At 29.2% G+C, this 14,651-nt stretch overlaps 2 protein-coding genes across 2 annotated transcripts in view; one reads left to right on the top strand and one right to left on the bottom strand.

The window, feature by feature from the left end:
- Positions 1–11,165, bottom strand: part of LOC135964198 (protein artichoke) — a 59,856-nt gene extending 48,691 nt beyond the window's left edge. Inside the window, exons 1-2 of the mRNA XM_065516346.1 lie at positions 11,059–11,165; positions 10,716–10,759 (exon numbers count right to left, since the gene is read on the bottom strand). The gene's annotated coding sequence lies outside the window, so the exon portion shown is untranslated. The remainder of the gene's footprint in view (positions 1–10,715; positions 10,760–11,058) is intronic.
- Positions 1–14,651, top strand: part of Acph-1 (Acid phosphatase 1) — a 213,101-nt gene that overhangs the window by 63,728 nt on the left and 134,722 nt on the right. The gene's annotated exons all lie outside the window — the stretch shown is intronic.

Below are 14,651 nucleotides of genomic sequence, written 5' to 3'. Positions count from 1 at the left end.
ACCAATTATGGACCGATCATCATGAAATTAGGGCGTGTGATTTATGTCTATATTAAAGATAACTATGTTGAATTTTGTGTGTATATCAACATTTTTAAGCGATTTATGCACGTTAACGTGATTTTCGGAAGCGGGTCTATATGGGAGCTATGACTAATTATGGACCGATCGAAACAAAATTTGGTGACATGAATTTTGTGTATATAAAACATATTTGGAGCGGAATTTGTGGAGAGACATATATAAATTAAACATTTATGACCGATAAAGTCCAATTTCGAGAGGACATTTGTATGGGGGCTATGTGAAATAATGGACCGATTTCAGCCAGTTTCAATAGGATTGGTCCTTGAGCCGAAAAAATAATATGTACCAAATTTCATCGAAATATCTTCAAAATTGCGACCTGTACTCTGCGCACAAGGTTTACGGACATCGTCTCAGAAAGTCGATCGGTATACTTTAAGGTGGGCGTTAGACTAATATTTTTGGGCGTTACACACATCTGCACAAACGCATTATACCCTCCCCACTATGGTGGTGTAGGGCATAGACAACAACTAGATAGGTAACTGAGAGCCAAAAACCTAAGTCTGTTGTCAAAAACCTAATTCATGAGAATGTATTGCATGTATTTTGTTATTGTATCACCCGTATGTGTGAAAAGAGAGTAATTTTTCCATATATATTACTCTCTCCTTCCGTTCTATGCGATTATTCTATGGTGTAGGGTATAATAAATTTGTTTACCATAAAAGTTTTTACCTAGAAATATTTAAGATTTCTATTTTAAAGTATAATTTGATATATAAGATTCGGCACAGCCGAATATAGCTCTCTTATTTGTTTAAAATAAAAATAATAAAATATTTAGATGGAGTATTATCCATCATATTTAGTCTCTAAATTAAATTTTTCGAATTCTTCTCGAATTTGTTCCCTAATATGTTCCAGGGTCTAGGTTTGGGAGCATACGAAATCGTAAAACTGCAGTTATAAAAACAACTCACAAATTCTTTATTAAAATTCAAAAAATATAAAAAATACAGAAATCCATTTATAGAAATATAATTACAACAAGTTGGCTGCCTAACTCTTTTGTTTTCATAACACTTCATACTCGTACTCGTCTACATAACAAGTCATATTTTAAATATAAAATACAACATTAAGCTAAATAAAAAATCAGCTTTATAACAATTTACAAAACAACTTGTAACATCTTTACATTCGAATGGTCTGCTGCAACCTTGGACAACAAGTTTTTTTTCCTTTACAAACCACAAACAAACATACAAAATACTTCAATAAAACTAAAAAAAATAAAACAAAATTATCTACAGATTTTTCCGTAAAATCTTAAAAAGAGCATCCGTCAATAAAAAATAAAAAAAATATTATATAGCAACACACACGTTTATCAGACTTTATATATTAAAACTACTTATTACTCCTATAGGCCGATGAGGAAAATAATTTATAAACGAAACAAAACAAAACTATGAATTACATTTATACATCAAGTGGATGATGTTCAATGCAACTTCTTGATTTTTTTCTTATTGTTTTGCAGTTGTTTTTTTTTATTAAAGTGGGAAGTTAAACATTGCGAAAATATTTATTTCACAGTGAAGTTGTTTTAAGGTCATTTCGTGGAAGGGGTTAAAAAAAATAAAAATAAAATCCATGAATAATTTAAAGGAATTTTTTTTTTCATTTATATTTCAGAAATATTGGAAAGCTGGTTGGTTAAGTTTCCCAAAATGTTTAAAGTTATGTTGAGGTAATTGTTGTCATTAAGGAGTTTTACAATTTAAAGATGATTTTCTAAAAATGGTGGGGTATTTCATTTTAGTTATAGTTAACCCTCTAACCGACCAATTTTATATCGGGGTAAAATAATATACCAGGTTATTGTTTGAAAAAAATATAAATACGTTGGAATTAAAACAAACAAAAGACAAGTGCACGTTCTTGTTTATCACAATAAGTAAATTGTTTGTCTCTTTACACATATTTACCGTTATAACGGGAAAATAACCAAACAAAGCAGCATTACTTTTCATAAGTATTTATTTAAAAAATTAGTTTAATACAATTCATTATAAGATGTCTCGCGCCACATGTGGCTTAAAGAGACAAGTTGGCAATATTAAATAGACTTTTAATACATGTTACATAAAAAAAACCATTATTAATTATTTACAATTATTTAAAAATTTGTTTTTTAGTATTAGTAAAGAAGCATTTCTAAGTTTTGCAAAATATACCATTTTATGTTTTTCTTGAATGTTGATAAACGATTGCAGTCTTTCAAGTTACTTGGTAAATTGTTAAAGTTTACACTGCCGGCATAGTCTAATCTTTGTTTGGTAGTTTCCAATCTGCACCTAGGTATTCTAAGATTATAAATGTTTCTTGTATTAAATCTGTTTTGATTTCTATAAAATTTTACGGATCTATGTCCAATATTATGAAGTGATTTGTATGTATAGAACAATATATGTTTTAAATATATTCCATATATAGGTAATGTTGTTTTGCAATAATCCTTGAACAAAGAATATGTATTATGTCTTGAATTTAGATTATACACACATTTCAAAGCTTTATTTTGTACTGATTGTAAAGACTTTAATTCATTCGACTTTTTATAGGCATATGCTATAGCAAGGTACTCTAAACGACTATGAATTAAGGCATTGTAAATCAACATTTTTGTCTTGATGTTGAGTTTTCTTTTTAATTTAAATAGAACACCGACCGCCGATGCAACCTTAGTTTTCAGTGATTTAATATGTGAATCCCAAGTTAAATTACTTTTTAAAACTATACCCAAATATTTGATTTCATGATCCTCACTTTTGACATTTCCATCGACATAAATGCTGAAATTATTATTAATGCTATGTGAATGTGGTCTAAAACGTATTAATTTCGTTTTATTTGCATTTATAACAAGCCCATTTATACGTGAAAATTCAAAAATTAAAGCAGAATCTCTCTCCATTTGTGTTTTTAAAGCTATGTCATGTTTGTAGGGATAAAATAGTGCGATGTCATCAGCAAACATTATAATTTTACCAGTAAGACCTAGATTGTTGATATCATTTAAATATATCATAAAAAGAAGAGGCCCAAGGACACTTCCTTGTGGAACACCACAATTTATAGGAAGAATTGAACTTCTTTCTCCACCAATTTCAACATATTGTCTCCTATTGGACAAAAAACTTCTAATAAGCTCCAGTTCATCTCCAAGAAAACCATAGTATTTTAGCTTATCAAGTAAAATTTTATGATCAACCAAATCGAATGCTTTGCTAAAATCATAAAATATACCTGCCACCCCACAAAAACCTTTATCTAAACCTTCACATATTGTATTAATTACATTGACCACAGCTTCGTCCGTCCCACTTCCCTTAACATATCCAAACTGATTTTTGCTTAACAAAGACTCATTCTCCAGAAACTCAAGGAACTGAGAATGAATTATTTTTTCGAAGATCTTATCTATAGTTGATAACAAAGCAATTGGTCTGTATTGTTCAACTTTTCTAGAATTGTGTGTCTTAGGTATGGGAATTATTTTATGCAATTTCAGAGCTTCGGGATAGATGGAAGTATTTAACATTGTGTTAAAAATTGTTAATATATGAGGTGATATTATATCACAACAGTTTGTAAGTATTTTCGAAGAAATATTGTCATGACCTGAGCTTTTAGACGTATTTAAAGCCATAATTACGCTTTGTATCTCATTTATGGTTATAGATTTAAAATGAAAACGTGTGTTACTCTGTCTTAGAGTCCTCAATAAATTGCATGAGTCATTAGAATAAGTTGTAATACCTTGTTTTAACAAATTAACCGAATTTACAAAGTATTCATTTAAAAGAGTACATTTCAATTTATTGTCATCTACACTTAAACCCCTGCTATCAACTATGCTGACCACTCTATCATTAGATCGACCCATAACATTATTTAAAAACCTCCAGCAACTCTTTGCATCACCCCCAAATCTTAATAAATTATTTTCATAATAGAAATTCATAGATTCCCTTGTAGCTCTTCTTATTACTTTACTAATTCTCTTTAATCTATCAGCTATACCTGTATCATTTCTTTTATTTCTTCTAAGTTTTAACAGTTTCTTTTTAATTTCCATTAAATTCCATAAATTATCATTTATCCATGGAGCCAGATCACATTTTATTAGTTTATTTGTCCTGATTTCTGAAGTGCCAGCGGTAACAGCATTGTTTATAATATTAATTAAGTTTGAAGCAATATCCGATGGAGAATCAACTTCATAAATATGTTCTATGTTTTGGTTCAAATATTGTTTAACATTTTCATAATTGCAGTGGTATTTTATTTTACTCGAAAATATTTTCTGATTTATTTGACATTTTAATTTGCAGCAAACTAGATTGTGGTCTGACAAATCACATTCTACATAATCTATAGCAACTTTTTCATCCACGTTACTGAACACATGATCAATGCATGTGCCACTACTCGGTCTTGTAACCATCATATGACAAGATTTAAGTCCATAGCACTGAAATAAGTTAATGATCTCACAACCCTGTACAGTACTTAGTAAATCAATGTTTGAATCTCCTACTACAATGGATGAGTTACTTGCAAAATTACTTATTTTATTTTCCAAAATTTCCACAAAATCTCTCACGCTACATTTTTGAGAACGATAAAATGACATAAATTCAAAAGGCTTTCCATTTACTTTAAAATTGTTGAATGTTAACTGAATAATTTCTACATAACGATCACTTTCGCAACAATTTACTGCATATTGATATTCTTTACTTATGTAGATGGATGTTCCTCCATACCCATCTCCTCTGCAACAGTGTACAGAGTTGTAATGAGGTATTTTATACATTTGCGAACATTTTGCGTCAAACCAAGTTTCTTGAATTGCAAGAATATCAGGTAGTTTTGGTAGTTTTGCTAAAAAAGTTTTAAAATTATTAAATTTCTTAAGTGAAGAAATGCTTCTTAAATTAATTGAAAAAATGTTCATATAATTATAATTTATATTATTCAAAAATGTTTCAAAGGAAAAAATATTTGTAAAGTATTGATTTTGATTCATATAAAAAATATTTTTAAAATATATATAACATATTACAGCTTTATAAATTTATCAGTGCTGAACTGGTGACATAAAATTAGATTGACCTTCATCTTCGCTGCTCTCTACTTGGGATACAATACCACTGTTGACCGATCTGCGGATCCTCGGTTTACTGGAACTAGCTTCCAGCAAAAGGCTGTCCACGTCATTTTCATTCCTCAGTACACGGGGTCGGGATATCTCACTCTTTTTTACAAAAATTCGACCGTGGTTGGGAAAAACAAATTTGTAACCAACAGTTTTTAATGTTTTTGCATAATTTAGCAATGCCATGGTCTCTTTACTAAGCAAGTTATTTATAATTACTCTCTCTGTAGTTTCATTTTCTTTCAATTTCGATTTTGCAGCCATTAATTTATTTTTTGAAGATTTTTCATTAAATTTTACAACGATATTTTTATTTAGTGATTTTTTGCCTCGATTTTTTAAAAAATAAGCATCTTCAATGTTGTCTGCTGTCAGTTCAACACCAATATCTTTAGATATATTAATAACAGCTTCAGCAGCAGAAATGTTTTCATCTGGTTTTAATCCCATTACAATGCAATGGTTTCTAACCCTTTCATCGTTTAAATATTTCATAGACATTTTTAAATTTGTTACTTCTTCTCGTAAATAAACATTTTCTTTTTTAACTTCATCCAATTTCTTTTTGTTATCAACCATTGTTTTCAAAACATCATCATACTGCTTCGATAAAAAAGTAATCGAATCTTTTATAGATGAAAGTTGATCCAGCTGATTTAACTTATTTTTGATAAATGTCAATTCTTCTTTAATTGTTCCATTCTCTGCTCCTTCGCATAAATGACATATGAACTCCTCACTCTCATTTTCGACCAATCGCTCGTATTGGCGCTTATCCAATTTAGAACACTGAGCATGGTATAGTTTATCACATTTATCGCATGCAATATTGTTTTCCTTTTCTTCATTTACTTCTAATTTGCATTGTGCACAAAATAATTTATTTATTTTCACACTTCTACGAGTTGAATTATTCATACTTCATTAAATATTGAGTTATTATTTTTAGATTGATTGTTAGACTGTTTATCAGTTATATTTTTTAATAAATACTCAATTAAATATATTTTAAAAAATTATATGCAGAGAGCTCACAGAAAAAACACTTTGTTCAACAAGGGTTGCCAACTTATTTTTAACATACATTTAACATACCCGCCTAAAGGCAGCCTTGCCAGTTAGAGGGTTAATTGAGCTTGACTTCAGTTTTTTTATGAAGCATCTTCAGGGTAAATTGTTAATTTTAAGGCGGCTTAACACCAGTAGTAAAGTTGACCAGTCTAAGAGATGGTTCATAGTATTAAACCAAAGAGCATAAAAACTACAAAGAGAAACCGAGTTAACAAGTTGAAAAGCAGACACATTACATTCTCATTGAAAACAGTGCTTCAATCACCCCGATTGTTGATCCGTTACTCTCAACAACGTCACTTTACGTACCTTGGTATTCACTTAGATAGTCGTTTATCTTGGAGAGGGCACATAGAAGCCAAGAAACTTCACATGATATTTAAAGCCTACAACCTGCACTGATTAATTAAAAACCAATCAAAACTGAACCTAGAATGTAAAGTACTCGCAATCCTGTACAAGACGGTCTTAAAAGCATAATTCAGTGTCGTATGCCCAGGCACTGAATTATGGGGTACAGCAAGTAAAAATAGTATTGATCTTATACAAGATTCTTATGACTATGATTGGAGCGTCAAGAAATGAAAATATTCACAAAGACCTGAAAGTACCACTAGTTAAAGAAAGAATTTTTTCTGAAATATAAATTCAGACTGCAACAACGTCCAAACCAGATAGTATGACAAGTAATAAGAACTTAATCGGATCCAAGTCTTCGTAGAGCCGACCTATCAACCTGCAGAGTGGAATTTCAATTTTGATTGAATATGCGGGATTTACAATAGATGGCGTATCTTTTGAATGCGGTTTTTTGTTTTTAATAACTTATATGTCATTTTGAAGAATACATATCTGGCAATTATTCTCAATCACTGACTCAAGTAGTTATTGAACATAACAGTGTAAACAACAAAGTTTTTTCTTGCTACGAAAATGTGAAATTTTGTATCAATGAACAGTTTATGTGGGAAGTTTTGCTTTACTTCTTTAATTCGAAAAAAGTGACGCTGAAGCACAAAGATTGCTCACCAAAGCTTATGGTGAATGTGTTCCATTGGTTTCAACTTGCGCAGATGGTTTGTGCTGTTCAAAAGTGTTGATTTTGACACGGAAGGCAAAGATCGCTCAAGCCAAACAAAAAACTTTGAAGACCAAGAATTGAAGCATTACTCCATAAATATTGTTTTAAAACTCAACAAGAGCTTACAAAATTAGCAATCAAAAAACGTTTGCGAATAGTAGGATTCATCCAGAAGCAAGGAAATTGGAAATTATATGGATTGTAGCTAGGGTTTGGGGTTTCCCGGATATTTTTATTTCCCGGGAAACGGGAATGTTAAAATTTCATATCCAGGGATTCCCGGGAATCCCGGGAACTTCTTTTCAACTAGAAAAGTAAGTGAAAGAGAATATTATTTTACAAAATTGTTTCATTTTATTAAAAGAAAATGAAAAACAATACATTACAATTCAATTCTACTAACATAAAACAAAAAAAAATTTTGGATAAAATATTTGGAGATCATTTGTTACTATAAAATTAAATATTAATTAAATATGGTATTCATGATGTAGTAGAGCTCTAGTCCTTGTAATAGAGCAAAAGAGCAATTAAGTGTCAATTTTATAAATTGTGAATGATTGTGAAATAATAGCGGTATTTCATATAAATAATGTTATATGTTCGTCATAGAACCATTTTTTTTTTAAAAAATTGAGTTTTCAAAATGCATTCAGTAAGTCATTTGACGATTTCTTATTTTAGTGGCAAAGTTTCCAGACACAGAGAAAACTCTTTCGCTTTAAACAGGTAGTGGCTTTATCATTATTAAAGCATTATAAAGACAATCTAAAGTTTTTCTCCGATTGCTACTTGCTTCAAATAATTCCAGCTTAAAACGACTTTCAGCATTTGATTTTAAATGTTTAGGATTTTCTTTTTCAATATTGATTGAATAATCTAATTCGTTTTTAATTCGGTTTGAACAGATGAGGGTTATGTTATATTGTTTTACATTTTATTGCAAGAACTATTTTTTGAGAAATCGTAGAATTTTTAGATAACAGCTGTTCATAAAGAGAGACCTTGAAAGACGATTTTGCATGTCCCAAAATGAACGCTATAAAAAATAATTATTATCATTACTTGAGGTGAAAAATGGATCCATAGAGTAAAATATCGTACGTGATGCCTGGCCAACCTGCCGAATCGACACCAAAGCCAAATATCCCTGGCACTATGGAAATTCTTTGTATTTGGTGGGAGCAAATGGATCCTATCTATTATGAGCTGCTGAAATCTGACCATCACAGATAACCTGTACTGAATGCAGTTGATTCGCTTGAAGCGAGCATTGGCCGAAAATAATATTTCATCATGACAACGCACAGTGGAGCAGAATCAAAATTTTTTGGAAATAAATCTGGCATTTCCAAACGGCTCGTCCGAAGGACTATTAGAGTTTAAGTTATTAAAATGGACCCCACAAATGCTTCAGGGGCTTAAAGTACGGTACTTTCGACAAGTAAATTTTTTAAACACGTGCCATTTTTTGATTGCATTGCTATTTATCTTTAATAATTTTCGAGTTATAGGCATTTAAAAATTGAAATTTTAAAATTATGCTATACATTGGTACGCTTTTTTTAAAAATATAGGTGGTAATTTTGGCCCGAATGGACTCGTATTTCTTTTGATAGTTAGACAACTAAATTACCAATAATATACAAAAGATTTCAGAGAAATATCCATTATGGATTCAAAAACAAACTATTTTCAATTTAAAAATTCAAAAAATAATAGATTTTTGCTGTTTTTTTGGGCGAAAAGATGACTTTTTAGAAAAAAAATGTCTTTAAGAACATATAACAATTTTATGTTTTTTTCTGTAAGGTATCTTTACGGAGAACAATATGGTATAAAAAAACATGGCTAATTTTTTTAATATTTCGTAGCTACGCCCTCCGGAATTTGACCTATTTTTTTTATAAACATTTCAACTTTGGGCCACGTGTTATAAAATTCCAAAGCAGGGATCCGAACACGGAAAGCAGATTTGGATACCTTGATGTGTTCCCTATTTATCCCCAAGGTATTTTCCCAGCCCCGAAGGAAATGTGAACCCTATGGGTAAAATTGTAAAAATTACCATTTTTGGGATATTCGTTTCAATATTTAGGGATTTCCTTTGACATTTAGGCCCTAATTTTGTAAATCACGTCACAAAGTGATATTTATATGGAAAACAAAAACAAAATTTCAAAAATTTTAAAAATTTGTTTTTGTTTTATATACAAATTCTTAACAGAACAAACGCACCAAAATTCAAGCGTTGGTTTACCTTTCATAATTTGAAAATTTTGTATATAAAACAAAAACAAATTTTTGAAATTTTGTTTTTGTTTTCCATATAAATATCACTTTGGTGACGTGATTTACAAAATTAGGGCCTTAGACAAGTTTTTTTCACAATTTGTTATTTAGAATGACAAATTTAAAAAAACGTTGAAAGTTTCACAAAGTTTTGTTAATAAATAAAGATTTTATTACATATTAAGGGTATTCATTTCAAAAAAAGGAAAATTACACTCTGATTTTTTTTACACAAAATATAACTTTTTTTTTAGAATTTTTTTCTTGTATTTATTGTGTAAAAGTGTAAAAAATCAGAGTGTTATTTTCCATTTTTTTTAAATGAATACCCTCATTTATTGAGATTCTAAAACAAAAATTTGTATCAAAATTTCAATAGGATTGCAAATATTAGGAACAATTTCATCTACATTTATTCTGAACTATTTTTTTTTTGTTTAGATAAGTTAATAGTGTGTGTTTTATAAATAGAAATTTAATAACTTTTGTAACGAAATATCGGGATGAATGACGATATTTTAAAATGTTGTTCAGTTTTATATATCTAATTCAATTCATTGGGAATTTCCTCTAAAGGCTGGTTTTCTGCATTTTTCACTAATTGCAAAATACATTTAAAATTAGAAACCTTACTTACAAGTATAACATATTAAAGTATATTTTTATATATTTTTATTTATGTACATATACATACATATATATTTTGTATGATCATTTTATTAACCGCAACATTTATTTGTTATTTATTGAATTATTCTGTTTCTTTTTGTATCTAAAAAAACAAACCAGCTTTTGACTCATATTCATATGTTCAATCAATAGACCAATATAATGTTAAAATTTGTTCAGCTCAAAATGCCAGTCAGTGCAATTTTGTTACCAATTTTTTTTTTCATTCGGTTTCACATTAATTTGTTATAAATTATGGTTAAAAAGAACTAGTTTTAGAAGGTGCTGTTTTGTATGAAAGATACATTTTTTAAAGTTTATTTTTTGTTTTATTCTTAAACTCACCTTGAAAATGTTTCGTTTGTTTTAAGTTGTAGTTGTTGCTTAAGCTATAAAATAAATTAAATAATAATTTGTTTTTATAAATAACTTTTTTTTTGAAATTCTTTTCAAGTATACACTCTCATAGATTGTTTTTTTTTTCTTTTTTAAAATGACTTTGAAATAATGATAAAATATAAAATTAGAGATATTTTTTTAACAGCATAATATTATTTTTTAGATATATTTTTTTTTCAAATTAAAATAAATTTAAAATTTATTTATTTTTGTTTAACACTTTAATGATATTTTATTTATAGAAGAAGATTTCAAGAAAAAATGTTGTTTTGTATATAATTTCTATTACCGAGAAGCAGACGCGCCACGAAAGTTGCTTATTATTTTTTTTATATTCTTCTTCTTTCAACAGCAAAAATGCAGACAAACTAGTCTTTTAAATAAAACCGAGTTACAAATATACACTCACACAAACTTGTCTAAATTAAGACAAAGACCAAAGACGACGACGACGATGTAACGTATAAAACTCAAGCGCTTAAAGTAAAATCAACGTTTTAACTTGGCCAACAGTCGCTCTACAACTAAACTTTAACATAAAAATCCCCAAGAAAAAAAGCATCATTTGGAGCAACCAAACATGCAACCAGAGTTAAACGCTTAAAACTTCTTTGTGCTGCTCTCTCAGTGGGTTTTTCTTAACTCGCTTTTTGTTTAAGCCATGATTTGTTTGAGTATTTGCCATGGCAGGTGTTGAAATGTTGAAGCTCTCATGAGCTTAAAGCAACCAGTTTTTGTGCAAAATTATAAGAAAGAGAGCAACATTTATTGCTTTTTAACTCTTGGTACTAAATTTTGTGGTGATTTAGTACTAAAAATAGTACTAAATTTGAAATGTTTGTTTTTAACTCTAAGAATTTATGAATGATTTTTGTTATGAAAATTCATACTACTGTGTATTAGGGAGAACCTTATTTTGCAGATTTGTTTAGATTTTCGATGATGTCAAGGATTCTCTATTCCAAAGTGAAGCGTTCATATTCTCTGGAAGCGTTCATATTCAGTGAATCAATTGCGTGCGGTACAGGTTTCCTGTGTTGGTCTGGTCAGATTTCAGCAGCTCATAATATATTGTGATCCAGTTTTAATTTCTATCCGGGGTATGCTTCAATGTTCTTCAAAGGTCTACTTTCCTTGAAATCTTCTTTACCACAGAGCCGTATCTTTGGAATATATTTGTTAATGGGCAAATCTTCTAATAGAGGATTCGAGGCTTAAGATCTCTGTCGGCCAACGACTTATTATTAAGTAAATGTAGTCACTATAAGTTTGAACTGGCTACTGAGTACAATCTGACGAGATTAATGCTTCGGCTCTCGATCGTCTAACGATTAATTATGGGTAATGGATGCAATAAGAGGGATAAATTCTTCTGCTCTCATCGGATAACTACAACTTATTAGCTAATACTAGCTAACGAGTAACATACAACGATATAAATGCTTCGGCTCTCGGTCGTCTAACTACGGATTTTAACTACGGTTGTATTACGAAGTATGAACTATGTCCTCCACTACTTATACTTTGTTACCCGGGAGCAAAATATAAGTAGATCGGGCGTTCGATTCTAGCCTTCCTTATTATTTTTTTTCTTTGGGAATTATTAAAAACAATTGGGGGATTCAAACGGTCTGCTATTAGGTCGTATTGTCATAATGTCGTAAAATATTTTTTTAGTTTAAACAAATTCTTGTTGTGCTGCAAACAAAAAAAGTGTTATTTTATGACAAACCAATAAACATAGTTCTAAAAGTCTTAATAGTTTATAACTTTTTTGTTTGAAACCCAACAAAAATTTATTTAAACTAAAAAAATATTTTATGACATTATGACAATACGACCTAATAGTAGACAGTTTGAATCCCCCAAATATAATAATATATATTGTATTAATATTAATTATAAGTTGATGGATTGACTTTTGTAACTGCAGGTTACAAGATAGAACACTTTTCTTCCCACCAAGGATATTTGGCTTTGCTGTCGATTCGGCTGGTTGGCCGGGCTTCACATACAACCTCTTATGCTTCGAGTTATCGCAAGAGATCCATTTTTCATCGCAAATAATGATTCGGTGCTAAATCTATATTATTTTATAGCGTTCAAGCATCATTTCGGACATGTAAAATCGTCTTTCAAGGTCTCTCGGCTTCAATTCGTATGGTACCAAATTTATCTGCTTTTTGATGAATCCTGCTGCTCCCAAACGTTTGGAAATTGCTGCTTGAGTAGCTCTCAATGATCTTTTAAACTGCTATTGAGTTTTACAATAATATTCAAGGAGTAATTCCTCAAATGTTTTACAAATTTTTTTTGTTGATATTTTTATAATATTTGGGTTGAAATCTTCAGAAAAAATCAATTTCCCAAAATTTTTAAATTTTCAAAAAAGTAACTTTTGTTTTGCGGCTCCTCAAATAACATATAAGTTATTAAAAACAAAAACCGCATTCAAAAGATGCGCCATCTATTGTAAATTCCGTATTTTTAAGTCATACATCCAATACTAAACTCCAAATTAATACTTAAGAACATTGTTTTTATCTCAAAAATAATTAAATTAAAAATTTTGAAATGAGTATGAGAAATTCATATTTAAATTTGAAACTGAAAATTATTTTTTTTAATTTTTCTCAAAGAGTTTTGGAAAATTTTATAGTATTAATCAAAGTATACCAAGTAGTCCAACTTTCAATTTTTTCAAATTACTCTCTCACATATCGGGTACCGTGTGAGCTCAGAGAAATGTAAACAAATGAAATGTCTTGAAATTTTAACTTTTAATTTTTGATAAAATATTTTTTTTAACACTTTTAGCACACTTTCATTGTTAAAAAGTTTATATTTTGCACAAATCAAGAAAAATATTTTTGGAAATTCAGACATGTAATTTTTTGTTATTGTAGAATTTAAACTATAGGACAGAGTTACAATTTTTGGTATTAAAAATTCATACAAATTCAAATTTAGAACATATTTATAAAACTCTGTTGCCTGTAGAAAATTTAAAAGTTACCAACACATGTGTATTTTTGTTACTCACACATGTTTAGAGTTAGGTACTTTTTTACTAACACATGTATAGAGTTAGGTACTGTTGTCAAAGAGTTGGACTACTTGATATACTTTGGTATTAATAATTGAGATATTGACTTGTATTGTAACACCAAAAATTAACTTATATAAACAAAACAAATTATTTCGAAATAAATGTGGATCAAATTGTTCCTAATATTTGGAATCCTATTAAAATTTTTATAAAAATTTTAGTTTTTAAAACTCAATAAATATGTAATATGTAATAAAATCTTTATTTATTAACAAAACTCAATGACATTTTTAAAGTTTTTTAAATTTGTCATTCTTAATAATACGGTGTAAAAAAACTTGTAAAAAGGTAAAAGAGAATCACGCAATTCCTAAATCCCAAAAATGGTATTTTTTTTACAATTTTGCTCATAGGGTTCACATTTCCTTCGGGGCTGGGAAAATGATTTGGGGATAAATAGAGAATACATCTAGGTTTCCAAAGCTGCATTCCGTTTTCTGATCCCAGCTTTGGGATTTTAGAACATGTGGCCCAAAGTGGAAATTTTCATAAAAAAATAGGTCAAATTCTGAAGGGCGTAAGTACTACATATTCGAAAAGTGAGACAATTTGTTTATACAACAATGTTCTCCATAAAGATACCTTACAGAAAAACATAAAACTGTTATATGTTCTTAAAGAACATTTAATTTAAATAAAAAAAGAGTTAAGTCTCATTTTCGCCAAAAAAAAAGCAAAAATCTACTATTTTTTTAATTTTTTAATTAAAAATCATTTACTTTTGGATCCATAATAGATATTAATCTGAAATTTTGTATGTATAATTGGTAATT

Source organism: Calliphora vicina, chromosome 1 (genome assembly GCF_958450345.1).
Source record: "Calliphora vicina chromosome 1, idCalVici1.1, whole genome shotgun sequence".
Classification (NCBI taxonomy): Eukaryota; Metazoa; Arthropoda; class Insecta; order Diptera; family Calliphoridae; genus Calliphora; species Calliphora vicina.
The sequence above is the reverse complement of the archived record's forward strand: the minus strand, read 5'-3'. Positions and strand labels throughout refer to the sequence as shown.